A 14,349-nucleotide genomic window follows, 5' to 3' on the forward strand; every position below is an offset into this window, starting at 1 on the left:
TCATTTGAAGCCTACTTGTGATAATAAGCGATATTCATTTTCATTTTTCAGATGCTGAGGATGGCTTTCTACAGGTTGTGTTATTGGGAGGTTAGTGGAGATGCTGAGGATTGGTTTCTGCAGGTTATGTTATTGGAAGGTTAGCGAACATGCTGAGGATGGGTTTCTGCAGGTTGTGATATTGGAAGATGAGTAAAGATGCTGAGGATGGGTTTCTGCAGGTTGTGTTATTGGAAGGTTAGTGAAGATGATGAGGATGGGTTTCAGCAGGTTGTGTTTTTGGGAGGTGAGTGGAGATGCTGAGGATGGGTTTCTGCAGGTTGTGTTATTCGAAGATTAGTGAAGTTGCTGAGGATGGGTTTCTGCAGGGGCTGTTTAAGACAGGGCTGAATTGCTTGCTTTAGCAACAGCACCGTTCAATTCCCGTAACAGCCTCCACGAACATGCGCCGCAATGTGGCGACTAGGGGTTTTAACAGTAACTTCATTTGAAGCCTATTTGTGACAATAAGCCAATTTCATTTTCATTTTTCAGATGCTGAGGATGGCTTTCTACAGGTTGTGTTATTGCGATGCTAGTGGAGATGCTGAGGATGGGTTTCTGCTGGTTGTGTTATTGGGAGGTGAGTGAAGATGCTGAGGATGGGTTTCTGCAGGTTGTGTTATTGGGAGGTGAGTGAAGGTAATGAAGATGGATTTCTGCCGATTGTGTTATTGGAAGGTGAGTGAAGATGCTGAGGATGGGTTTCTGCAGGTTGTGTTATTCGGAGGTGAGTGAAGATGCTGAGGATGGGTTTCTGCAGGTTGTGTTATTGGGAGGTGACTGAAGATGCTGAGGATGGGTTTCTGCAGGTTGTGTTATTGGAAGGTGAGTGAAGATGCTGTGGATGGGTTTCTGTAGTTGTGTAATTGGAAGGTTAGTGAAGATGCAGACGATGGGTTTGTGCAGGGTGTGTTATTGGAAGGTGAGTGAAGAAGCTGAGGATGGGTTTCTGCAGGTTGTGATGTTGGGAGCTGAGTGGAGTTTTTGAGTATGGGATTCTTCAAGTTGTGTTATTGGAAGGTGAGTGGAGATGCTGAGGATGGGTTTCTGCAGGTTATGTTATTGGGAGGTGAGTGAGGATGCTGAGGATGGGGTTCTGCAGGTTGTGTTATTGGAAGGTTACTGAAGATGCTGAGGATGGGTTTCTGCAGGTTGTGTTGTTGGGAGGTGACTGGAGATGCTGAGGATGGGTTTCTGCAGATTGTGTTATTGGGAGGTGAGTGAAGATGCTGAGGATGGGTTTCTGCATGTTGTGTTGTTGGGAGGTGAGTGGAGATGCTGAGCATGGTTTTCTGCAGATTGTGTTATTGGAAGGTGAGTGAAGATGCTGAGGATGGGTTTTTGCAGGTTTTGTTATTGGGAGGTGAGTGAAGATGCTTCGGATGGGTTGCTGCAGGTTGTGTTGTTGGGAGGTGAGTGGAGATGTTGAGGATGGGCTTCTGCAGGTTGTGTTCTTGGAAGGTGAGTGGGGATGCTGAAGATGGGATTCTGCAGGTTGTGTTATTCGAAGGTTAGTGAAGATGCTGACGATGGGTTTCTGCAGGTTGTGTTATTGGGAGGTGAGTGAAGATTCTGAGGATGGGTTTCTGCAGGTTGGATTATGGGAAGGTGAGTGAAGATGCTGAGGATGGGTTTTTGCAGGTTGTGTTGTTGGGAGGTGAGTGGACATGCTGAGGCTGGGTTTCTGCAGGTTGTGTTCTTGAAATGGGAGTGGGGATTCTGACGATGGGATATTGCAGGTTGTGTTATTCGAAGGTTAGTGAAGATGCTGACAATGGGTTTCTGCAGATTGTGTTATTGGAAGGTGAGTGAAGATGCTGAGGATGGGTTTCTGCAGGTTGTGTTATTCGGAGGTGAGTGAAGATGCTGAGGATGGGTTTCTGCAAGTTGTGTTATTGGGAGGTGACTGAAGATGCTGAGGATGGGTTTCTGCAGGTTGTGTTATTGGAAGGTGAGTGAAGATGCTGTGGATGGGTTTCTGTAGTTGTGTAATTGGTAGGTTAGTGAAGATGCAGACGATGGGTTTGTGCAGGGTGTGTTATTGGAAGGTGAGTGAAGATGCTGAGGATGGGTTTCTGCAGGTTGTGATGTTGGGAGCTGAGTGGAGTTTTTGAGTATGGGATTCTTCAAGTTGTGTTATTGGAAGGTGAGTGGAGATGCTGAGGATGGGTTTCTGCAGGTTATGTTATTGGGAGGTGAGTGAGGATGCTGAGGATGGGGTTCTGCAGGTTGTGTTATTGGAAGGTTACTGAAGATGCTGAGGATGGGTTTCTGCAGGTTGTGTTGTTGGGAGGTGACTGGAGATGCTGAGAATGGGTTTCTGCAGATTGTGTTATTGGGAGGTGAGTGAACATGCTGAGGATGGGTTTCTGCATGTTGTGTTGTTGGGAGGTGAGTGGAGATGCTGAGCATGGTTTTCTGCAGATTGTGTTATTGGAAGGTGAGTGAAGATGCTGAGGATGGGTTTTTGCAGGTTTTGTTATTGGGAGGTGAGTGAAGATGCTTAGGATGGGTTGCTGCAGGTTGTGTTATTGGAAGGTTACTGAAGATGCTGAGGATGTGTTTCTGCAGGTTGTGTTGTTGGGAGGTGAGTGGAGATGTTGAGGATGGGCTTCTGCAGGTTGTGTTCTTGGAAGGTGAGTGGGGATGCTGAAGATGGGATTCTGCAGGTTGTGTTATTCGAAGGTTAGTGAAGATGCTGACGATGGGTTTCTGCAGGTTGTGTTATTGGGAGGTGAGTGAAGATTCTGAGGATGGGTTTCTGCAGGTTTGATTATGGGAAGGTGAGCGAAGATGCTGAGGATGGCTTTTTGCAGGTTGTGTTGTTGGGAGGTGAGTGGACATGCTGAGGCTGGGTTTCTGCAGGTTGTGTTCTTGAAATGTGAGTGGGGATTCTGACGATGGGATATTGCAGGTTGTGTTATTCGAAGGTTAGTGAAGATGCTGACAATGGGTTTCTGCAGTGTGTGTTTTTGGCAGATGAGTTCAGATGAGTGCAGATGTTGGTGATGGGATTCTGCAAGTTGTGTTATTGGGAGTTGATTGGAGATGCTGAGGATGGGTTTTTGCAGGTTGTGTTATTGCGATGTGAGTCAAGATGCTGAGGATGGGTTTCTGCAGGTTGTGTTCTTGGGAGGTTAGTGAAGATGCTGAGGATTGGTTTCTGCAGGTTGTGTTATTTGAAGGTTCGTGAAGATGCTGAGGATGGGTTTCTGCAGGTTGTGTTATTGGAAGGTGAGTGAAGATGCTGAGGATGGGTTTCTGCAGGTTGTGTTATTGGAAGGTTAGTGAAGATGCTGAGGATGTGTTTCTGCAGGGGCTGACCAAAGCAGGCCAGCAGCACGGTTCAATTCCCGTAACTGTCTCCCCGAATATGCACCGCAATGTGGCGACTAGGGGCTTTTCACATTAACTTCATTTGAAGCCTACTTTTGACAATAAGCCATTTTCATTTTCATTTTTCAGATGCTGAGGATGGCTTTGTACAGATAGGGTTACTGGGAGGTTAGTGGAGATGCTGAGGATGGCTTTCTGCAGGTTATAGAACACAGAACATATAACATAGAACGATACAGCGCAGTACAGGCCCTTCGGCCCACGATGTTGCACCGACATGGGAAGTCAAAAAACAAAAGCCTTCTAACCCTATCAACCTGGGTGGCAACTTTCAGGGATCTATGTACATGGACACCGAGATCCCTCTGCTCATCCACACTTCCAATAATTTTACCATTAGCCAAATATTTCGCATTCCTGTTATTCCTTCCAAAGATAATCACCTCACACTTCTCAATATTGAACTCCATTTGCAACCTCACAGCCCAGCTCTGCAGCTTATCTATGTCCCTCTGTAACCTGCAATATCCTCCCGCACTGTCGCCAACACCACCGACTTTAGTGTCGTCTGTAAATTTACTCACCCACCCTTCTGCGCCCTCCTCAAAGTCATTTATAAAAATGACAAACAGCAACGGCCCCAGAACAGATCCTTGTGGTACTCCACTTGTGACTGTACTCCATTCTGAACATTTCCCATCAACCACCACCCTCTGTCTTCTTTCAGCTAGCCAATTTCTGATCCACATCTCTAAATCACCCTCAATCCCCAGCCTCCGGATTTTCTGCAATAGCCTACCGTGGGGAACCTTATCAAACGCTTTACTGAAATCCATATACACCACATCAACTGATCTACCCTCGTCTACCTGTTCAGTCACCTTCTCAAAAAACTCTATTCGGTTTGTGAGGCATGACCGCCCCTTCACAAAGCCATGCTGACTATCCCTAATCATATTATTCCTATCTAGATGATTATAAATATTGTCTCTTATAATCCCCTCCAAGACTTTACCCACAACAGACGTGAGGCTCACCGGTCTCTCGTTGCCGGGGTTGTCTCTACTCCCCTTCTTCAATAAAGGAACCGCATTTGCTATCCTCCAGTCCTCTGGCACTATTCCTGTAGCCAATGATGACATAAAAATCAAAGCCAAAGGCTCAGCAATCTCTTCCCTGGCTTCCGAGAGAATACTAGGATAAATCCCATCAGGCCCGGGGGACTTATCTATTTTCAGCCTGTCCAGGATTGCCAACACCTCTTCCCTACGTACCTCAATGCCATCTATTCTAATAGCCTGAGTCTCAGCATTCTCCTCCACAACATTCTCTTTTTCCTGAGTGAATATTGACGAAAAATATTCATTTAGTATCTCGCCTATCTCTTCAGACTCCACACACAACTTCCCATCCCTGTCCTTGACTGGCCCTACTCTTACCCTAGTCATTATTTTATTCCTGACATACCTACAGAAAGCTTTTGGGTTTTCCTTGATCCTACCTACCAAATACTTCTCATGTCCCCTCCTTGCTCGTCTTAGCTCTCTCTTTAGATCCTTCCTCGCTACCTTGTAACTATCGTGCGCCCCAACTGAAACTTCACACCTCATCTTCACAAAGGCCTCCTTCTTCCTCTTAACAAGAGATTCCACTTCTTTGGTAAACCACGGTTCCCTCGCTCGACGCCTTCCTCCCTGCCTGACCGGTACGTACTTATCAAGAACACGCAGTAGCTGTTCCTTGAACAAGCTCCACATATCCAGTGTGCCCAACACTTGCAGCCTACTTCTCCAACCTACCCCTCCCAAGTCATGTCTAATGGCATCATAATTGCCCTTCCCCCAGTTATAACTCTTGCCCTGCGGGGTATACTTATCCCTTTCCATCAATAACGTAAACGTCACCGAATTGTGGTCACTGTCCCCAAAGTGCTCACCTACCTCCAAATCTAACACCTGGCCTGGTTCATTACAGGGCGAACAGGGTTGCAGGAAGGATGAGTCAGCTGACGAAGGCACCATGGTTCAGCAGGCCATTCAAGGCGAGGGAGTAAATAGGCAAGTTGTAGTTGTAGGGGATTCTATTATCAGGGGGGTAGATAATATCCTTTGTGAGCAGGATAAAGAGTCCCGCATGGTATGTTGCCTGCCCGGTGCTAGGCTGCGGGACATCTCTTACCGGCTTGAAAGGATACTGGAGAGGGAGGGGGTGGATCCAGTTGTTGTGGTCCATGTCGGTACCAACAACATAGGCACGTCAAGGAAAGAGGGCCTGTTTAGAGATTATAAAGAGCTAGGATTCAAATTTAAAAACAGGTCCTCAAGGGTCATAATCTCCGGATTACTGCCCGAGCCACGTGGAAATTGGCATAGGGAGGCGAGAATAAGGGAAGTAAACACGTGGCTGAAAGAGTGGTGTGGGAATGAGGGGTTCCTTTTCATGGCACACTGGCATCAGTTTTGAGAAAGGGGGGAACTATACCGTTTGGATGGTCTGCTCCTGAACCGAGCTGGGACCAGTGTTCTGGCGAAAAGAGTAAATAGGGTGGTCAATAGGACCTTAAACTAAAGATTGAGGGGGGGGGGGAGGGAAAGTCAGGGAACCAAGAGGTGAAGTAATTAGTGGGAAGCGTAGCTGCTTAGGAATACAAAAAAGCACGAAAATACAGAACTCAGAAGAGGTTACAATAGTCCCCATCCCACAACATATAACACAGTGTATGGTAAGGCTCAGTAAACCAAGGTCCACCACACTAAGAAAACAAAAAGGGACGGTCAATAGAGAATTAAAAGTGCTATATTTAAATGTGCGCAGTGTACGGAACAAGGTAGATGAGCTTGTGGCCCAGATTGTGACTGGCAGGTATGATGTGGTAGGCATCACAGAGACATGGTTGCAGGGTGTTCAGGACTTGCATTTAAACATCCAGGGATTCACAACCTATCGAAAAGACAGAGAGGTGGGCAGAGGGGGCGGGGTTACCTTGTTAATTAAGAATGAAATTAAATCAATAGCACTAAACGACATGAGGTCGGGTGATGTGGAGTCTGTGTGGGTAGAGGTGAGGAACCACAAAGGCAAAAAAAAAACATAATGGGAGTTATGTACTGGTCTCCTAACAGTGGTCAGGACCAGGGGCACAAGATGCACCACGAAATAGAAAGTGCATGTCAGAAAGGCAAGGTCACAGAGATCATGGGGGACTTGAATATGCAGGTGGACTGGGTAAATAATGCTGCCAGTGGACCCAAGGAAAGGGAATTCATTGAATGTTTACAGGAGGGCTTTTTGGAACAGCTTGTGATGGAGCCCACGAGGGAACAGGACATTCTGGACTTAGTGTCATGTAATGAGCCAGACTTGATTAAAGATCTTAAAGTAAGGGAGCACTTAGGAGGCAGTGATCATAATATGGTCGAATTCAATCTCCAATTTGAAAGAAAGAATGTAGAATCAGATGTAAAGGTGTTACAGTTAAATAAAGGTAACTACGGGGCATGAGGGAGGAACTGACGAAAATCGACTGGGAGCAGAGCCTAGTGGGAAAGACAGTACAACAGCAATGGCAGGAGTTTCTGGGAGTAATTGAGGACACAGTACACAGGTTCATCCAAAAGAAAATAAAGGTTATCAGAGGAGTGATTAGGCAGCCATGGCTGACAAAGGAAGTTAGTGAATGCATCAAAGCAAAAGAGAAAGCCTATAATGTGGCAAAGAGTAGTGGGAAGTCAGAAGATTGGGAAGGCTACAAAAACAAACAGAGGATAGCAAAGAGAGAGATAAGGAAAGAGAGGATCAAATTTGAAGGTAGGCTAGCCAGTAACATTAGGAATGATCGTAAAAGTTTCTTTAAATCCATAAAAAACAAACAAAAGTTGACATTGGGCCGCTCCCAAATGACGCTGGTAATTTGGTGATGGGAGACAAGGAAATAGCCGAGGAACTGAATAAGTACTTTGCGTCAGTCTTCACAGTAGAAGACATGAGTAATGTCCCAACAATTCCGTAGAGTCAGGGGACAGAGTTAAATATGGTAGCCATCCCAAAGGAGAAAGTGCTAGAGAAACTAAGAGGTCCAAAAATTGATAACTCTCCGGGCCCAGATGGGTTACATCCTAAAGGAGATAGCTGAAGAAATAGGGAGGCGCTGGTGATGATGTTTCAAAAGTCACTGGAGTCAGGGAAAGTGCCAGAGGATTGGAAAATGGCTTTTGTAACCCCCCTGTTCAAAAAGGGAACAAGGAAAAAGATGGAAAATTTTAGGCCAATTAGCCTAACCTCGGTTGTTGGCAAGATTCTAGACTCCATTGTTAAGGATGAGATTTCTAAATTCTTGTAAGTGCAGGGTCGGATTAGTACAAGTCAGCATGGATTTAGTAAGGGGAGGTCGTGCCTGACAAACCTGTTAGAGTTCTTTGAAGACATAACAAATATGTTAGACCAAGGAGAGCCAATGGATGTTATCTCTCTTGACTTCGAAAAGGTCTTTGATAAGGTGCCTCACGGGAGACTGCTGAGTAAAATAAGGGACCATGGTATACGAGACAAGGTACTAACATGGATTGACGATTGGCTGTCAGGCAGAAGGCAGCGAGTTGGGATAAAAGGTTCTTTTTCGGAATGGCAACCGGTGACGAGTGGTATCCCGCAGGGTTCAGTGTTGGGGCCACAGCTGTTCTCTTTATATATTAACGATCTAGATGACGGGACTGGGGGCATTCTGGCTAAGTTTGCCGATGATACAAAGATAGATGGAGGGGCAGGTAGTATGGAGGAGGTGGGGAGGCTGCAGAAAGATTTAGACAGTTTAGGAGAGTGGTCCAAGAAATGGCTGATGAAATTCAACGGGGGCAAGTGCGAGGTCTTGCACTTTGGAAAAAAGAATAGAGGCGTGGACTATTTTCTAAACGGTGACAAAATTCAAAATGCTGAAGTGCAAAGGGACTTGGGAGTCCTAGTCCAGGATTCTCTAAAGGTAAACTTGCAGGTTGAGTCCGTAATTAAGAAAGCAAATGCAATGTTGTCATTCATCTCAAGAGGCTTGGAATATAAAAGCAGGGATGTACTTCTGAAGCTTTATAAAGCATTAGTTAGGCCCCATTTAGAATACTGTGAGCAATTTTGGGCCCCACACCTCAGGAAGGAGATACTGGCACTGGAGCGGGTCCAGCGGAGATTCATAAGAACAGAAGAACTAGGAGCAGGAGTAGGCCAGTTGGCCCCTCGAGCCTGCTCCGCCATTCAATGAGATCATGGCTGATCTTTTGTGGACTCAGCTCCACTTTCCGGCCCGAACACCATAACCCTTAATCCCTTTATTCTTCAATAAACTGTCTATCTTTAGATAGATATCACACGGATGATCCCAGGAATGGTAGGCCTAACATACGATGAACGTCTGAGGATCCTCGATTATATTCATTGGAGTTTAGGAGGTTGAGGGGAGATCTAATAGAAACTTACAAGATAATGAATGGCTTAGATAGGGTGGATGTAGGGAAGTTGTTTCCATTAACAGGGGAGACTAGGACCCGGGGGCACGGCCTTAGAATAAAAGTGATTCACTTTAGAACAGAGATGAGGAGACATTTCTTCAGCCAGAGAGTGGTGGGTCTGTGGAATTCATTGCCACAGAGGGCGGTGGAGGCCGGGACGTTGAGTGTCTTTAAGACAGAAGTTGATAAATTCTTGATTTCTCGAGGAATTCAGGGCTATGGATAGAGAGCGGGTAAATGGAGTTGAAATCAGCCATGATTGAATGGTGGAGTGGACTCGATGGGCCGAATGGCCTTACTTCCAATCCTATGTCTTATTGTCTTGTGGTCTTATTACCCAAAACAAATCCAATGTGGCCTCGCCTCTTGTTGGCCTGTCAACATATTTTGTCAGGAAACCCTCCTGCGCACATTGTACAAAAAGCGACCCATCTAATGTACTCGAACTATATATTTTCCAGTCAATATTTGGAAAGTTAAAGTCTCCCATAATAACTACCTTGTTACTTTCGCTCTTATCCAGAATCATCTTCGCCATCCTTTCCTCTACATCCCTAGAACTATTAGGAAACCTATAGAAAACTCCCAACAGGTGACCTCTCCTTTCCTGTTTCTAACCTCAGCCCATACTACCTCGGAAGAAGATTCCCCGTCTAGCATCCTCTCCGCCACCGTAATACTGATCTTGACTAGCAGCGCCACACCTCCCCCTCTTTTGCCTCCTTTTCTGAGCTTACTAAAACACCTAAACCCCGGAACCTGCAACAACCATTCCTGTCCCTGCTCTATCCATGTCTCCGAAATGGCCACAACATCGAAGTCCCAGGTACCAACCCACGCTGCCAGTTCCCCTACCTTATTTCGTATACTCCTGGCATTGAAGTAGACACACTTCAAACCACCTACCTGAACACTGGCCCCCTCCTGCGAAGTCAAGTATGTGCCCCTGACCTCTATACTCTCAATCTCCCGTATCCTAAAACTACAATCCTGGTTCCCATGCCCATGCTGCATTAGTTTAAACGCCCGCAAAGAGCACTAACAAATCTCCCCCCCAGGATATTTGTGCCCGTCAGGTTCAGATGTAGACCATCCTGTCTGTAGAGGTCCCACCTTCCCCAGAAAGAGCCCCACTTATCCAGAAATCTGAATTATGTTATTGGAAGGTTAGCGAAGATGCTGACGATGGGTTTCTGCAGGGTGTGTTTTTGGGAGAAGAGTGGAGATGTTGAGGATGGGATTCTGCAAGTTGTGTTATTGGAAGGTGAGTGAAGATGCTGAGGATGGGTAAGGTAGACTATGAAAGTAAACTGGCTCAGAACATAAAAGCAGATCGGAAAAGCTTCTACAAATATATAAGACAAAAATGAGTGGCTAAGGTAAATATTGGTCCTTTGGAAGATGAGAAGTGAGATTTAATAATAGGAGACGGGGAAATGGATGAGGAGCTGAACAGGTGCTTTGGGTCAGTCTTCACAGTGGAGGACACAAATAACATGCCAGTGACTGATGGAAGTAAAGATATGATAGGTGAGGACCTTGAGATGATTGTAATCGCGAAGGAGGCAGTATTGGGCAAGCTAATGGGGCGAAAGGTAGACAAGTCTCCTGGCCCTGATGGGATGCATCCCAGAGTGTTAAAAGAGATGGCTAGGGATATTGTAAATGCACTAGTGATAATTTATTAAAATTCACTAGACTCTGGGGTGCTCCCAGAGGATTGGAAAGTAGCAAACGTGACACCACTGTTTAAAAATTGAGTCGGCAGAAAGCGGGTAATTGTAGGCCGGTAAGCTTAACTTCGGTTGTAGGGAAAATGCTGGAATCTATCATTAAGGAGGAAATAGCGGGGCACCTGGAGGGAAATTGTCCCATTGAGCAGACGCAGCATGGGTTCACAAAGGATAGGTCGTGTCTGACAAATTTGGTAGAATTTTTTGAGGACGTTACCAGTGCAGTAGATAACGGGGAGCCAATGGATGTGGCTTATCTGGATTTTCAGAAAGCTTTTGACAAGGTGCCACACAAGAGGTTGCTGCATAAACTAAAGATGCATGGCATTGAGGGGAAAGTGATAGCATGGGTAGAGGATTGATTAACAAGCAGAAAGCAGAGAGTGGGAATAAATGGGTGTTTCTCTGGTTGGCAACCTGTAACTAGTGGGGTCCCTCGAGGATCAGTGTTGGGCCCGCACTTCATCACAATTTACATAGACGATTTGGAGTTGGGGACCAAGTGCAATGTGTCAAAGTTTGCAGACGGCACTAAGATGAGTGGTATAGCAAAAAGTGCAGAGGATACCGGAAGTCTGCAGAAGGATTTGGATAGGTTAGGTGAATGGGCTAGGGTCTGGCAGATGGAATTCAATGTTGCCAAGTGTGAGGCTATCCATTTTGGGAGGAATAACAGATGAATGGATTAGTATTTAAACGGTAAGATGTTAAAACATGCTGCTGTGCAGATGGACCTGGGTGTGCTGGTGCACGAGTCGCAAAAAGTTGGTGGGCAGGTGCAGCAGGTGATTAAGAATGCGAATCGAGTTTTGTATTTCATTGCTAGAGGAATGGAGTTCAAGATGAGTGTGGTTATGCTGCAATTGTATAGGGTGTTGGTGAGGCCGCATCTGGAGTATTGTGTTCAGTTTTGGTCTCCTTACCTGAGTAAGGACATATTGCCACTGGAGGGAGTGCAGAGGAGATACACTAGGTTGAACCCAGAGTTGAGGGGATTAGATCATGACGAGAGGTTGAGTAGACAGGGACTGTACTCATTGGAGTTTAGAAGGATGAGAGGGAATATTATTGAGACATATAACATTATGAAGGGAATAGATAGGATAGATGCGGGCAGGTTGTTTCCACTGGTCGGGGAAAGCAGAACTAGGGGGCATAGCCTCAAAATAAGGGGAGGTAGATTTAGGACGGAGTGTAGGAGGAACTTCTTCACCCAAAGGGTTGTGAATGACTGGAATTCCTTGCCCAGTGAAGCAGTTGAGGCTCCTTCTTTAAACGTCTTTAATGAAAAGATATATGCCTTTCTAAAGAATAAAGGGATTCGGGGATATGGTGTACGGTCCGGAGAGTGGAGCTGATCCACCAAGGTCAGCCATGATCTCATTAAATGGCGGAGCAGACTCGAGAGGCCAGATGGCCTACTCCTGTTCCTAGTTCTTATGTTCTTATGTTCTGCAGGTTGTGTTATTGGAAGGTTAGTTAAGATGCTGAGGATGGGTTTCTGCAGGTTGTGTTATTGGAAGGTGAGTGGAGATGCTGAGGATGTGTTTCTGCAGATTGTGTTATTCGAAGCTTAGTGAAGATGCTGAGGATGGGTTTTTGCAAGTTGAGTTATTTGGAGGTGAGTGAAGATGCTGAGAACGGGTTTATAGAACATAGAACATAGAACGATACAGCGCAGTACAGGCCCTTCGGCCCACGATGTTGCACCGAAGCAAAAGCCATCTAACCTACACTATGCCCTTATCATCCATATGTTTATCCAATAAACTTTTAAATGCCCTCAATGTTGGCGAATTCACTACTGTTGCAGGTAGGGCATTCCACGGCCTCACTACTCTTTGCGTAAATAATCTACCTCTGACCTCTGTCCTATATCTATTACCCCTCAGTTTAAAGCTATCTCCCCTCGTGCCAGCCATTTCCATCCGCGGGAGAAGGCTCTCACTGTCCACCCTATCTAACCCCCTGATCATTTTGTATGCCTCTAGTAAGTTTCCTCTTAACCTTCTTCTCTCCAATGAAAACAACCTCAACTCCATCAGCCTTTCCTCGTACGATTTTCCCTCTATACCAGGCAACATCCTGGTAAATCTCCTCTGCACCCGCTCCAAAGCCTCCACGTCCTTCGTATAATGCGGTGACCAGAACTGTACGCAATACTCCAAAGTTTTCTACAGTTGCAACATGATCTCCTGACTCCGGAACTCACGTTGTGTTATTCGAAGCTTAGTGAAGATGCTGAGGATGGGTTTCTGCAGGTTGTGTTATTGGAAGGTTAGCGAAGATGCTGAGGATGGGTTTATGCAGGTTTTTGTTATTGGGAGGTGAGTGAAGATGCTGAAGATGGCATTCTGCAGGTTGTGTTATTGGGAGGTGAGTGAAGATACTGAGGATGGGTTTCTGCAGGTTGGGTTATTGGAAGGTGAGTGAAGATGCTGAGGATGGGTTTCTGCAGATTTTTGTTATTGGGAGGTGAGTGAAGATGCTGAGGATGGGTTTCTGCAGCTTGTGTTATTGGCAGGTGAGTGGAGATGCTGAGGATGTGTTTCTGCAGGTTGTGTTATTGGAAGTTTAGTGAAGATGCTGATGATGGGTTTCTGCAGTTTGTGTTTTTGGGAGGCGAGTGGAGAAGCTGAGGATGGGTTTCTGCAGGTTGTATTTTTGGGAGGCAAGTGGAGATGCTGAGGATGGGTTTCTGCAGGTTGTGTTATTGGGAGGTGAGTGAAGATGCTGAGGGTAGGTTTCTGAAGTTTGTGTTATTGGAAGGTTATTGAAAATGCTGAGGATGGTTCCTGCAGGTTGTGTTATTGGGAGGTGAGTGAAGATGCTGTGGATTGGTTTCTGCAGGTTTTGTTATTGGGAGATGAGTGGAGATGCTGATGATCGGTTTCTGCAGGTGGTGTTATTGGAAGGTGAGTGGAAGTGCTGAGGATGGGTTTCTGCAGGTTGTGTTATTGGGAGGTGAGTAAAGATGCTGAGCATTTGTTTCTGCAGTTTGTGAAATTGGAAGGTTACTGAAGATGCTGAGGATGGGTTTATGCAGATTGTGTTATTGGTAGGTGAGTGGAGATGATGAGGATGGTTTTCTGCAGGTTGTGTTATTGGATGTTTAGTGAAGATGATGAGGATGGGTTTCTGCACGTTGTGTTAATGGAAGGTGTGTCAAGATGCTGAGGATCGTTTTCTGCAGTTGGTGTTATTGTAGGTTAGTGAAGATGCTGAGGATAGGTTTCTGCAGATTGTGTTATTGGAAGATGAGTGAAGGTGCTGAGGATTGGTTTCTGCAGGTTGTGTTATTGGTAGGTGAGTGAAGATGCTGAGGATGGGTTTCTGCAGGTTATGTTATTGGGACGTGAGTGAAGATGCTGAGGATGGGTTTGTGCAGGTTGTGTTATTGGGAGTTTAGTGGAGATGCTGAGGATGGGTTTCTGCAGGTTGTGTTATTGGGAGGTTTGTGGAGATGCTGAGGATGGGTTTCTGCAGGTTGTGTTTTTAGTCAGGTGAGTAGAGCTGCTGAGGATGGGTTTCTGCAGGTTGTGTTATTGGGAGGTGAGTGGAGATGCTGAGGATGGGCTTCTGCAGGTTGTGTTATTGGAAGGTGAGTGAAGATGCTGAGAATGGGTTTCTGCAGGTTGTGTTATTAGAAGATTAGTGAAGATGCTGAGGATGGGTTTCTGCAGGTTGTGTTATTGGGAGATGAGTGGAGATGCTGAGGATCGGTTTCTGCAGGTTGTGTTATT

The sequence above is a fragment of the Scyliorhinus torazame genome, chromosome 20 (genome assembly GCF_047496885.1).
Source record: "Scyliorhinus torazame isolate Kashiwa2021f chromosome 20, sScyTor2.1, whole genome shotgun sequence".
In the NCBI taxonomy this organism is placed as follows: domain Eukaryota; kingdom Metazoa; phylum Chordata; class Chondrichthyes; order Carcharhiniformes; family Scyliorhinidae; genus Scyliorhinus; species Scyliorhinus torazame.